This window comes from Cupressus sempervirens, chromosome 11 (assembly GCF_028749045.1).
Source record: "Cupressus sempervirens isolate cs-2001-9-10 chromosome 11, ASM2874904v1, whole genome shotgun sequence".
NCBI classification, from domain to species: domain Eukaryota; kingdom Viridiplantae; phylum Streptophyta; class Pinopsida; order Cupressales; family Cupressaceae; genus Cupressus; species Cupressus sempervirens.
The window spans coordinates 164892634-164907391 of record NC_143128.1 but is presented as its reverse complement, the minus strand read 5'-3'; positions in this window follow the sequence as shown (position 1 = coordinate 164907391).

Here is a 14758-nt window from a genome sequence, read left to right as displayed (position 1 = left end):
AATTTTTTTTTATTCTAGTACTTTTGATTCTTTCATTTCACCATCTCTTGTTTAGCGATGTGGGCTAGTGGCAATGGATCAAGTCGATACATGGCAAGTTGAGTTAGCCATGGGTTCCAAAGTGGTTGTTGACTCATTGATTGGGAGTTGTGTTTTGAATTTTGGAACCTTCACCACAATAGTGGATCTATGTATTCTACCTTTAGAATCATATGAAATTGTGTTGGGCATGGATAGGTTAGTTGCCCATCAAGCAAATATCAATTCTCATCGTAAGACAATATAGTGTGTTGATGACACTGGTGAGTAGGTGGAACTTTTAGGAGTCTCGAGACTAGTCTCACTTCACACAATCTCAGCTAATCAGCTAAAGTGGAGTCTACACAAGGGTTCTCAATTATTTCTTGTGTCTATCAATGATCTTGAGGAAGCTAAAAGCCATACAATGACACTTGATGATCTCCCACTCCTTCGTGAGTATGCAGATGTGTTTCTTGATGAGATTCTAAGTATGTCAGCATAGTGTGACATTTATTTTTAGATTGATCTCATACTAGGAGTGGAGCCAATTTCATGAGCTCCTTATTACATGGCTACTTAGGAGTTGAGTGAGCTCAAATTGTAGTTGGAGGAATTGTTGTCCTTCGGACATATTCATCCTAGTTTATCCCCCATGGGGTGCACCAATCATCTTCATGGGGAAGAAGGATGGTTCTTTGCATTTGTGAATTGACTACTTGCGATTGAATAAGGTGAAAGTGAAGAACTATTATCCCTTATTGAGGATAGATCACTTGTCCAATCAGATGAAGGGAGCACGAGTGTTCTCAAAGATTGATCTTAACTCAAAATACCATCAACTTTGTATCCAGGAGACTGATATTCATCTAATAGCTTTTGTACATAGTATAGGCATTATGAGTTCACGGTTGTACCCTTTTGTTAAACCAATGCACCTACAGTATTTATGAGTTTGATGAATGGTCTATTTTTCACTTACCTGTATCAATGTGTCATTTTTTTCTTGAATGACATATTGATCGATTTGAAGACTATGGAGGAGCATGAAGTCCATTTATGTCAGGCATTACAATACTTGAGAGACCATTAGTTGTATGACAACTTGAGTAAATTTGGGTTCTTCTAATCTAAGGTGAAATTTGGGACACATCATTACAAGTGATGTAATTGTAGTAGATCTAGAGAAGATTTGTGGTATAATGGATTTTCTAATACCCACTAATACCTCATAAGTTCATAGTTTCATGGGATTGGCAGGTTACTACTATCACTTTGTGAAGAATTTCTCACAAGTAGCTCATCCCATCAATTCTCTTCAGAGGAAAGGGAAGAAGTATATTTGGTTAGACTAGTGTGAGGTGGCATTTAATGCTCTTAAGGAGTGTTTGACTAGTGCACTAGTCCTTGTAGTGCCTAATCCTATAGGTGATTTCATGGATTGCACAGTTGCTTCATTGGAAGGCATGGGTGTGGAGTTGATGCAGGATGGTCGCATAATTATATATGAGTCCAAGAAACACAATGACCATGAGCTTAACTACCCCACTCATGAAATTCACAGCCATTGTTGAAATTAACAAGTGGGAAGATTTACTTCTAAGAGGGGGGGGTGAATCAAAAGTAACTAACTTTAACCTTTTCAAATTCACTTAACTGAATCCATTCGCATGCATCTAATTTATCTAATAAACTTGAAAGTAAAGGCATGCATGAAAATAGACAACACACAAATTTGGTAACCTAGAAACCCTCCAAAAATGAGAAGGTAAAACTAGAGTGGAGATGAAACCCACAAAATATCACTACAGCAATGTGTAACTATTCAAGGTTACAATGTTTGACCACTTCCAATGGTCTACCCTATGAAAGGCCTATCCTGTTAAAGACTTTACACTCTGTTAAAAGTGACCTGGTTAAAGGATTTCACTACCCTACTAAAATTAGGCCTAGTTAAAGGACTTTTGTACATTCACTTGGAATGCCACTGTGTTAAAAGATTTACAAATGGCTGCTAGGCCAACCTAAGTCCATATGATTTTCATATCTAATACAATTGCTAGAGATTATTAGAAAACCTTTTCACTTGATAGATTTCCAATCTTCAGTTGTTGATTCTACATCCTTGTTTTTCTTTGTCACTATGATCCTTGCTTGATCTAATATGTCACTCTATGAGGTTCCAATACTCTATTCTTCAATAACTAGATTTTGCAATGTTGCTCTATTCTTCACTAAGTCTTTTAAAATTCCCTCTAAATTTCACTATAGTTCACCCATACACTTCTCTCATCTGCATATACAATGGGGTTTCATCATCCTTTTAAAGATTTCAAAGACTTAGGGTTAGGTATGAATCTATGATCCATATTCATTCTTCATTTCTCACTCATTTCTTGCACTTTTCCTATTGGTTGCATGCCTATTTCATTTTTCTTATTGCCTGCATGCTAATTACATAGGTAATGTAAAAGATTCATTCTTATCTTCAAGATCCTTCATGATTCATCCTATGTCAGCTCCAAAAATGGTTTACATCTAAGTTTGTGAAGATAAAAACTCATATGTTGATTCTGTGTTACTCGACATATATTATTTTTTGATGCTTGGAACTTATAGAAAAGTTGGCTCACTTGGCTCCTATAGAAATTATGTTTCACTCAGCATCTATAGTAACTCAACACCTATACTTTTCTTGGCATCTATACATCACTTGGCACTTGAACTTCACTCGACACCTAAAGATTGCTTAGTACCTGAAGTTCACTTGACACCTACTGAATTCTCTAGCTTGGCTTTTGTATTATACTCTGTATTAACTTGAGAATTGGTTAATTATGTTGACACTCAAATGTCAAAACCATTTTGAGACCAACACTCTCCCCCTTTGACATGAGTGGCAAAAACACTTAACTAAACTTTATAAATCTGATCTATATGAGTATATTACATATTCTTGCTCAGCATATGTACGACTTCAAAAACTTACTTAAAATTTTGTATACCTCAAAATATTGTAACTCCCCCTGAGCTGTTGTGCCATTTCTATTCCTGTAACCAAAATTATTGTGCTGAATGTGTCTCATGCTGATATATATGATACTCATTTTCCTTGTCTACCTTTGTTTGTATCTGTGTACCCTATTTCTACTTCCTATACTCTATCTCTATTCTCCTTTACATCTATTTGCATTTTTGCATCCTTTTGGCTTTATTACTTCCTCAAAAATGTGAATGTGAATATAAAACATTATATCTCCCCCTTTATATATTCTTTATTGCTTCCATCAAAGAATGTATTATGTAACCATTCTTATTCATATCTCCCTCAAAAAATTATATCTCCCCCTCATTAGATGCTATAAATAATGAATGAATATTCTTATTCTCCCCCTTAAGTATATTCTCCCTCTTCTTGACACTTATGTCAAAGGGTCCTAAGATGAATAGAATACTTTGCCAAAAATGTTTTATTTACCTCTATAATCATCCTGAGAGAAGCATCCCAATTGTCTAAAGTTGTCTCCAATGACTTGTGTTGGATGGCAATCTTTGCTGCAAGATGAACAAGGCCTTCTAAAGTAGAAAGATTTTGGTCTTTCTTTAGTAAATTTTCTACATAAGCCTGCTCCTTATGAAGTACTTCTAGATTTGGAGCTATGGAGGATTGAATTTGCATTAATTTTGACTTAATATTGGCCTCCTCTTCTATCAACACAGTTAACTCCTTTTGTGTGTGAAGCATTGTTGCAAAACGCTTCTCACACTGAGTTAGGTATTTTGGTAATTGAGTGCTGGAAATCTTTAGATTTCACTCCAAGCTTAGTATCCTTTGGTTTGTTTCCTATGTAAAATATGAAGAATCACACAACTTGGTGTACAGTGAGAATACATTCTCAAGTGCTTTCTTCAATTTTTCAATTTTCTTAGCCAATTCAACCTATGAAAGTGCTATTTCACTTGATATATTCTCATTCACTTTCATCTAAAATTTCTTGTCTAACCATTCCAATAATTTTACATTAGTTTCAAGGTTCTCATTCTTTACCTAGTCCACAATATTGGATAGCTGATCCATTATGGGCTGAGTTTCATCAGATACTTGCAAGCTAAATGCATCAAGAAATATTTCTTTGATCTCCACTAGTGCTTTCTTCTACCTATACTCATTTATGAGTATCTCTTGTCTCTTCCTCCTTTCTAGTGCATCTTGCACTTCATTTATCTACTACAGGTTCATGGTTCTTAAGTCATAGCTTGGTATGACTATTTCTTCATCAAGTGCAGGGTCACCATAGTGAAGTACCCTTGCAACCTTGGTAGTGCTTGAGTGTGGTGCTAAAGTCTACAATGGTACTGTATCAATGCTCAACTTCTTATTAAGAGTCCCCAAGGTAGGCAAGTTTGCTAATGTTTGTATTTCCTCCTACTCCTTTGGGATTTTCTCTCCTTCTTGCTCCTCTCTTCTACTGCCTTGATCAATAATGACAATTGGTGGAGGTGCAACTTGACTTTGTGTTGTAGGAACATCTTGTCCTATTTGTTCCTTTGGTGGATCCTCAGTAGTTATTGTCATTATGATTCTAGAATCAACCTTAGCAATTTTTTCTTGTTCTTCTTGCTCTCTGGGTTGATTTGTTGTAGCTATGGGAGGTTGTGAGGATTATTCTTGTGTGCTTTCTTTCTCCCTTGTTATTTCCACTATAGCTTTCTACAGCTCATCAACACTCACTAAAACTATATTTGTGCAAAGTTGTGCTTGTAATGTTGATTGGCGAAGGATCTTCTTGAGATCCTCTACAGTTAAAGGAAAAATGTTCTGAGCTGAAGTGTCAGGAACATCCTTAATAATTACTATTCCTATTGGTTTTGTGTGTGGAGAGCTTGGTGGTGGAAGTTGGGTGTCTTGGACACTCTATTCTTCTTGTTGTTCCTCAGTTTTTGCCTCTTCACCATGTGTCTCCATTGTCTCTTTCTCTGTTTCTTTCTCTCCTTCATCTTTCTCTTGCTCTTTTTCTCCCTCTTTCTCATTCTCTTCTTCTTCATCTTCATTCCTACCCTCAAATGGGTCTTCCTATGCTTCCTTTACAATTGTCAAGCCATATATTAGTTTCCACATTTGTGTAGACTTTTGGAGAACATCTTCTATTTTATTTTGCAAAATGTTGAAGGCTCTGTATTTGGGTAAAAAATTACTCCCATGCTTCTTATTAGCCATTGTTATTTGACCCTTAGTAAGGTTTGGCATTACATGAGCCAATTTAGACTCTCTTATTTCTTTCTCCATCTTGAGACATTAAGGCCATTTATTTTCAACCAATGAGCTTAGCTCCTTAGGCATTGAGTTGTCTAGTTCAAGTGGAGTTGTCTTGAACTTAGCCATCATAGTGTAGATGCATTCTTCCACTATGCTTTTTTGTTCTTTTGAAAACTTATTAAAATCTATGGTCTTTAGACTAGATAAATCTACATTATCTCTAATATTATTGCAAATATTTTCTAATTTAGATGTGGTAGAGAGTCTTACCAATCTAAATTGTTCTTTATCGGACTTTGTTCTCTCTTAATCTGATTCTAGAGGTGCAACATACTTTCTTCTCTTTTTTTTCTCTATAGGTCCTCCTTGTTTTGTTGCCTTTTTTTCTCCTACAACTTTGGCCCTTGTATTGTAGCCCTTGTGTCAGCCCTTGTGGTTGGCTTAGCTGGACTTCGCTTTGCAGGTTTCTTCTTTCCTTTGGGCTATATAAGTGGCTGCTTTTGAGCTTTTCTCTTCTTTTTCATAGCCTTTGTTGTGTCTTGCTTGGCACTTTATTCTTCATCTGCATCTTCTCCCATACTTTGGGTTAGGGCAAGTGGCCCTTGATCTTTCTCTTCTTCATCTCCCTCAACATCTTCACCTTCTTCCTCTGCTTCCTCTATAGTTCCTTCTCTGAATTTTTCTTTTAGCTTCTTAACAAGCTTGTCCTTTTTTCTTTAAGGTAGAGGAAATATTTAGTTCCATATCCACTTTGGATCTCACCATGCCATAGGTTCCAAAATGAGGTGCATCCTTGTCAATTTCCTCTGCAAGTAGTGTAGTTATTGTTGCTGATGCTTCATCTATGTTTATCTCATACCCAAGAGGTCTTAACCATCTCACTCTTGGTATGGCCACTTGTATATATGTATAGTCTATATCTACAAGAAAAAAAAACTTCATTTACATGTTTCTCCACTAAAGAAATTAGAATTCTAAGCCTTTGCTTCATTAATTTCTTAAAATCCTCAAAATAACTTTTCATCAAGGTCTCAAAATTGGCTCCCATATACTCTATGTATTCATTGACTTGAGCTATAATAGACCTATCATTTCTCCATGCCACTTTACCAAAAGAAGAGAATTCATTCTGTACATAAAAGAAAATATATATCAAAATTGCACCAAAATTGCATTGTGCTCCTTTTGTTCTTTTGATTGCTCCCACATTTTCATTGATCTATTGTAGTTGCAGCTCTGCAAGATCATATGTGTGATCCTTCTTCACCAGTTTATATCCAACATCTAATATAATACAAGGCACACTGTTAAGTCTGCTAGACTACTAGAATTTGTGTACAATGACCCTAATAGAAAATTCAACTAGAGCATCTCAGATTCTGTCAATTATCATCCCTCTTTTATTCCATTTTGCACCTGTGTTTTTCTCAATTGCCTCCTTGGCATCACTCCTAATAGTATTTGGCTGACCTAGGGTTGGGTATCCAATTACTCTATGTACAATCCTCTTTGTAATCTTGATGGGCCCACCTTCCAACCATAAACTACCATCATGCATTCGGCTCAAAACTAGCCTAATCCATTCTTTCTTGAATAGGGTAGGGAATTCTAGGGCACGTGTTAAACCCTTCCTCTCAACAATCTTGTATTCTTCCTTTAATATGCCATTATCACACAATTTCTCATATGCCTCCCTCATCTCCATTTCACCTATGGCTCCTATCTTTTAGTTATAACATTTCCTTACATCTTGAACCATTACAACTTTTGGGGGTATGATGGAAAGGGCTCTAGCTAGGTTGTTCTTGTATGCAACCTCTAGGATTGGACAAAAATTGGGTTGCCTAACCTCCTTTGACACTAATTAAACTTCAAATGTTTCCTTCTCCTGATTTTTCCTTGAGCTAGATGCCATTTTACACAAACTAGGTTTTTAACACAAGGAAAACATGTAACTGCATAGCTCAGCATAGTCGTAAATACCTTAAAATTGATGGAATCATACTGGGATGTTGTTGAAATATTTGTATCCACTAGTTTCTTCACTTTGGATTTTCTTTGTGCTCTTTCTCATATTTTCTCTTTGTTCTTGATGAAGAAAAATGAATGAAAATATGATATTAAACCCTATTTTCATTGCATTTAATGCTCTGTATGTTTACAACTATCCACTTAGCTTCTAGAGGATTCTACATTACTTGGCTTCCATTGGCTTTCCATCACTTGGCTTCCACTAGACTATTACTTACTTGGCTTCAACTGGGATTTCTTCTTCACTCAACTTCCTCTACCAACTCGACTTCTACTATTTTGTCAATCAACTCAACTTGTATTAGATCTTACTCAGTATCTGAGAGCAACTTGGAAACACTTATGAAATCTTCAATTTTGCATCTTTGTTCATGTTGATCTATTCTTCTTCAATACTTTCTTTTCTAGGATCTGATGTATGGTGAAACTTTGTAAATTAGTCCCTTAAGCCTTCTCTTGCTTAGTTTGATGAAGTGTGACCACTTGACCTATTAGGTGAAGTGATCCCTTCATTTGATGTGCTACTTCCATCTTTCTTCTTCCATGTCTTGTTTATTTCTCCTTCGATGTGTTCAAAATCTACCTTCACTTTACCTTTTTCCTTCTTTGAGTTGGGTGCCCTTGACCTAGTTGGGCAGTTCCTGCTAATATGACCAGTCTTCAAGCAACTAAAACATGTGGTTTGGCTAAACCATCAGTTGTAGTTCCCTCTAAAATGTGTCCTTATGCAATTTTCAGGAATGTGTCCATATTCCTAATAGTAATGATAGCTATACCATGTTTTGTAGTCCCAATTGGAATGATGACCATGGTTTCCTTCCTTTGCTGGCTGATTTGATATCCACATAGGCTTTGATCTACACTCAAAATCTCTATTTCCATAGTTCCTAGAATTGTAGTAGTGACCTTCAAATTTTGGTGTTCTGAGAGTCCTAGTCCTATAGGTATGTTCTTGATGTCCTTGCTTTTTGCACTTATGACAATAACTTGCATTCTTAGGCTTGTCATGCTGATGGGCATTTTTGCTCCTACATACATTAGAAGTATGTCCCTTTTTACCATATAAATTACAAGTGGATTTAGTGTTCTTACCTTTGTTACTCCTTTCTTCTATAGTCTTGGAGGATTCTCCTTGTTCAGTGCTCATGTAAACTAATCTTGAAGTGTCATTGCTAGTCCTTGGTGATTTCAATAGCTACTCAAAGTACTTGATGGCCTCATTGGGTTTGTTGAAGCTTTCTACAATCTCCTTCTCTCTTTTCAAGTCATTTTGCAATTTTTCATTTTGCATCTTTAATGTAGAGATCTCAATGTCCTTGACATTTAGTTCATGATGTGTATTCATCATCTGACTCAAGGTGTCCTGCTACATGTTTGAGATACTTGCAAGCTCAATTAACTTTTCTTTAAATCTATTGGCAAGGTTTCTCTTGTCTTCTTCTAACATAGCGTTGTCTTAAATGGCTCTTTTCTTATGTTCAGTTACCTCACAAAGCTTAAGTATTCTAATTTCTTCCACTCTAGCTCTATTCTTCTCCATTAGGTCTGCTATTGCTACATCAAACTCTTTGGAATCTCCATTTGAAAATAGATTTGAGGTGTCAATCTCCTTGTACTATGTGTCATTCTCAACTATGGCAATCTCTCTTCTTATTTTTAAGGATTTCTTCAATTCTCCTTTAGCTTCTTCTAAAGCATGTAAAGCAAGTTGCATGTCAATTGCCTAAGTCTCTATGATCTTCCCAAGTTTGTAGACTTCCATTTCTAGATCTTTTCTCCAAGTTGTAAGGCTTCTCCCTGTGAGAACTTGGCTCTAATACCAATTGTTGGAATTAACAAGTGAGAAGATTTACTTCTGAGAGGGGGGGTGAATTAGAAGTAACTAAATTTAACCTTTTCAAATTCACTTAACTAAATCCATTCACATGCATCTAATTTATCTAATAAACTTGAAAGTAAAGGCATGCATGAAATAAACAACACACAAATTTGGTAACCCAAAAACCCTCCAAAAATGAGAAGGTAAAATAGGGATGGGGATAACACCCACAAAATATCACTATAGCAATGTGTAACTATTTAAGGTTACAATTTTTGGCTACTTCCAATGGTCTACCCTATGAAAGGCCTATCATGTTAAAGACTTTACACTCTTTTAAAAGTGACCTGGTTAAAGGAATTCACTACCTTGCTAAAACTAGGTTTGGTTAAAGGACTTCTATACATTCACTTGGAATGCCACCCTGTTAAAGCATTTACAAATGGTTGCTAGGCCAACCTAAGTCAATAGGATTTCCATATCTAATACAATTGCTAGAGAGTATTAGAAAACATTTTGACTTGATAGCTTTGCAATCTTCAATTACTGATTCTAGATCCTTGTTTTGCTCTATCACTCTGATCCTTGATTGATCTGATATGTCACTCTACAAGGTTGTGATACTCTATTCTTCAATAACTAGATTTTGCAATGTTACTCTATTCTTCACTAAGTCTTTTAAACTTCCCTCTGAATTTTTTTATAGTTCACCCATACACTTCTCTCATCTGCATATACAATGGGGTTTCATCCTCCTTTTAAAGATTATGAAGACTTAGGGTTAGGTATGAATCTATAATCCATATTCATTCTTCATTTCTTGCTCATTTCTTGCACTTTTCCTATTGGTTGCATGCATATTGTATTTTTCTTATTGGCTACGTGCTAATTACATAGGTAATGTTAAAGATTAATTCTTATCTTCAAGATCCTTCATGATTCATCCTATGTTGGCTCTAAAAATAGTTTACATTTGATTTTGTGAAGGTAAAAACTCATATGTTAATTTTGTGTTACTCAGCATATACTAGTTGCTAATGCTCGGCACATATAGAAAAACTGGCTCACTTGGCTGCTATAGCAATTTTGTTTCACTTGGCATCTATAGTGACTTGAAACCTATACTTTTCTTGGCATCTATACATCACTCGGTAGTTGAACTTCACTAGAACCTAAAGATTGCATGGCAACTGAAGTTCACTTGGCAACTATTGAATTCTCTACCTCAGCATACATTATAGCTCAGCTTTTGTATTATACTCGGCATTAACTTGAGAATTGGTCATGTGTGTTGACACTTAAATGTCAAAACCATTTTGAAACCAATAGCCATAGTGCATGCCCTATTTTCAATGGAGGCATTTTATTTTGGGACACAAGTTTGAGTTCCATAGTAATTATAGGACCTTGCAGTATATCTTTACTCAGCCAAACTTGAATGCACGATAGTATCATTGGATGGAGTTCTTGTGTGAGTATGACTTTGATGTTCATTACAACAAAGGGAAGGAGAATTTTGTCATAGATGCTTTGAGTAGAAGGGGACATGAGGTATTAGTGATGTCATTGGGAGAGAATTTGCAAGGTCGTATCTTGGAGGCTTTGTCTAGTGACACTTGGTATCCGGAGGAGAGGGTAGAGTTGAGTCTAGATGTACCCTCAAGGGGAGACTTTTTGGTTATGTTCTTGAGTTTGATGGACTACTGTGACACTTAGGGCATATCTATGTACCCATATCAGGCAATCTTTGTACCTTGGTTTTGTTAGAAGTGCATTTACACCATATTCCATACGTCATGGTGTTAAGAAGATACATGTTAATCTAAAATAGTTTTACTTCTAGGAAAGAATGAGGTGTGATGCTACTGATTTTGTTGCTAGATGTCTTGAGCGCTAAAGAGTGAAGGAGAAGCATCAAAATCCTGTAGGTCTCTTGCATCCACATACCATTCTAGAGTGGAATTGGAATATGATATCTATAGATTTTATCATAGGATTTCCTATGTCATTAGGGAAACATGATTGTATCATGTTGACAATGGACAAATTATCCAAGGTAGCATACTTTTCACCCATGAGAGAATCCTACATAGCTTCTTCTATAGCACATGTTTTCTTGGAGGATATTGTTTGTTTGCATGGGATTCCTCATCAAATTATTTTGGATAGAGATCTAATTTTTTTTCTACACTATGGATGTCTCTCTAACATACTTTGGGTTTGCAACTCAATTTTAGTTCAACTTATCAGCCAAAGATCAATGATTAGATTGAGAAAGTGAATCAAGTTTTGGAAGATATGCTTCACATGTATGTTATGGATAGGTATATGAATTAAGAGGACTATTTTTTTCATGTTTAGTTTGCATACAACAATGGGTATCACAATTCTCTTTGCATTTCAGCTTTTCAAGCCTTGTATAATAGAGCATGTTGTACCTGTTTAAGTTGGGATCACTTAGAGGACCGATTCCTTTTGGGTCCAAAGATGCTTTAGGAAATGGAGCATCAAGTTGTTCACATTAGTGAGCATTTGGTTACTGGTTAGGATAGGCAGAAGAAGTATGTTGATGCCCATAGGTTGGATCATTGCTTTTTCATTGGTGATAGGGTGTTTTTGTGAGTGCGTTTGAGGAAGAGCCCCATCCATTATGGGAAAGGCTCTAAGTTGGTGCCATGTTTTGTCAGACCCTTTGAGATCCTTAAGAGGATTGGTCCTATTTCTTATTGACTAGAGTTGCCACCTAGCCTATCACACATCCATAATGTTTCTCATGTTTCTATTTTGAGGCAGTATATTTCAGATGTGACCCATGTGCTTGATTGGGATGCTTTGCAAGTACTAGATGGACAATTTATTTTGGAGCCCATTAGTATCATTTAGCACTAGAAGCTAACCTTGTTAGGTTAGTACATCAAGCAGTTAAGGGTCTAATGGGACCTGAGCAATAAGATCTCTATGACTTGGGAGGATGCTACATGACTAAGGGGATTGTACCCCTATCTTTTTGCTAACTTCTAGGAGTAAGCCTATGCTAGTGAGGGAGGATGTAGTGCCTCTTGTATTTGCAATTTGTACCTTGTCTATTTTGATTTGAGAGATACATGATACTCTTATTATATGTACTTTGTGATGACCTAAAAATTGGATGCTATACTTTAATTTAGTACCATAAATGCCTTACTACTATATTTTTTAGTTTATCATATTTTCATGTTGATGCCATTTTGAGATGATAGTAGATCTCTAAGGATATCTAATTATCTGGTAGCTAAACTTATTTTCTAATTATGTTATGTGATGGATTTTATGCTATGGTGATATACTTCATTCTTGTGTCTTTATGCTTTATGCGAATGTGAGTGATGTAAATGGATTAATTAGTTATTTAATGCAATTTTCTTTGGCAGTGATATTATTATGCAATTGCACTTCATTGTGTGTTTTAATGTGCAGACATTATATCCCTGGCAGTGGCACATGGAGTTAGTGATTCAATTATTCATATTTTACCAATGTCATCCCTGTATGGTGTATGTATCCTTATTTTAATTTTTTAAATTAAACCTTTAAGTGTTTAGTAAATCCGAACTCATCTGCATTATGTGATTAGACCAATGAGTGTGTCTATGCATTTAGAGGTTTACATTATCACAAAAGTTGTTTAGTGATTTCTATGATTTTGGGTTTTCATGTTTTAAATCTTCTTGAATTTAATTTCTATCAACTTTGTTTTAGGTGAATTCTTGTTATGATGAATAAACTATTTTTGTTTGGAATATTTTAGATTCTAGCTACTCTAACTAGCTATTTGTCCTAATCAACTATTCACTCGAAAAGTGAACAAGTATTGAAAAAGAGATTTTATTATTTACTTCTCACCTTTTGAAATTAGAAATTTGGGAGCTTTTCTAAAATCCTCTTCCTAAAAGATTGGATTTATGTCCATTCTGGTAGTTGTGAGTGTGGGATCTTCATGAGGTTGGTCTTGTTGAATCTAGCTCAGGTAGACTTTGCTTTCCCGTGATTTTTGGTAGCTTCAGTGAGCATTTTATTTTATTGTGTAGGTTTCAATTTCTATCCCTTTTTCTGTTAGGTAGGGCCTTCTTGTTTTATTGTTTCTACTTCATTCCATGTTTTTTTTTTTGGTATTCATTTGGTTGGAGGATGAGAACTGGTGTTTTCTTCTATTTTTATTTACTAGTTCTACCCAGTTGGTCGGGTATGAACATTTATTTTTTGGATGGGGGTTTGAGGTTTCACACCATTATGCTGGTTGTTTTTGCATATGGTGTCTAAACAAAAATATTATTAGATTTTTGAGGGTTTTGTAAACATAGACCAAATGGTTTTTATTTTCAAAGTTTTCTAGTTTTTGGGGTTTTTACCTCATTTTGTGTGCCACCCTATTTTCTCAAGTTTTCTTGGCACAAAGTGGGTCGTGGACTTGGATGATCTGTTTGGATGTCATTTCGACCACTATTGTACTTTCAAATTGCATTGGGATGCCTACTACATCTATCCTCCTAATTCTATTTTTGGTTGAGTGACTTTTTGCATTGTTTTCTCATCTAGTCCTTGTGTTATGATCTTCATGATGGTGGTGCAACACACATGAGTATGTGGTCATACATTTATTGAGTGACTTGTGAGTCTTGATATTCTATGGTACTTCTAGAGATAAGATCACTAGGGTTGGGTTGGGAATATGCATGCCTACAGGCACTCATCATTGGATGAGCATGGGTAGGGTAGGGTAGCGTATGGAGGGGGCTTCTATCTTGTAGCCTGGTGACCATTTCCTAGAGGATTGGTAGAGAAATTTTTAAGTGATAACTAAATATAATGGGTGAATGGTAATAAACGTTAAGATAATAAAACAATGCTTTAGTGTGAGAGCCTTCCATTGGGAAGTTCACTCCACACAGATCTGAACTTGGGCTTGTTGATGCCAAGTGACTCTCCATGATGTCAACCCCTACTTAGTGGCCCATTAACTATCTAACTAGGACCTATAGTTTATGCATTATCTATGTGTTGGATTTAATCATCATACTATTTGGTGTGTGTTACCCATGGATGTTTGCTTGTGTGTGTTTGTGGTTGGATCATTATCTCCATCAACATGGTGGGAGTGGACCTATGAGTGTCACATGGTTGGGAGGTATAGCTACCCATATCATTGCTAGAGATTGATGTATAGAGATGGTCTATTGTTCTAGTGTGACCATTTCTAGATGTTCTCACTTGGTACTTTGAGTTCTGGAGTATTCTTTCTTGTGATTTATGTTTTCATTGGGATGCTTGTATAACATGTTTAGATAATGTTAGTTATTGTCACATTTCTTTATAATGATGATTAGCATAAGATAGATGATGGTATCTATTTTGTAGGATTTCTTATGCTTTGTGTTTAGCATGTTAGATTTCTTTATGCTTATGTTGCAACATGTTTTAGTAGTGACATCCCTACATGATAGTATCAATGATCTAATCGGTAGCTTGCGATGTTATGTCTGAGGGATGACTAGGGCCCTTGATGGTCTTATGATGCTATTATGGTTGGGAGGAACTATGTACTTAGTTTAGTTGTTCTGCACATTGCAATGTTGGTTTTAGTTATTGTGATTTTG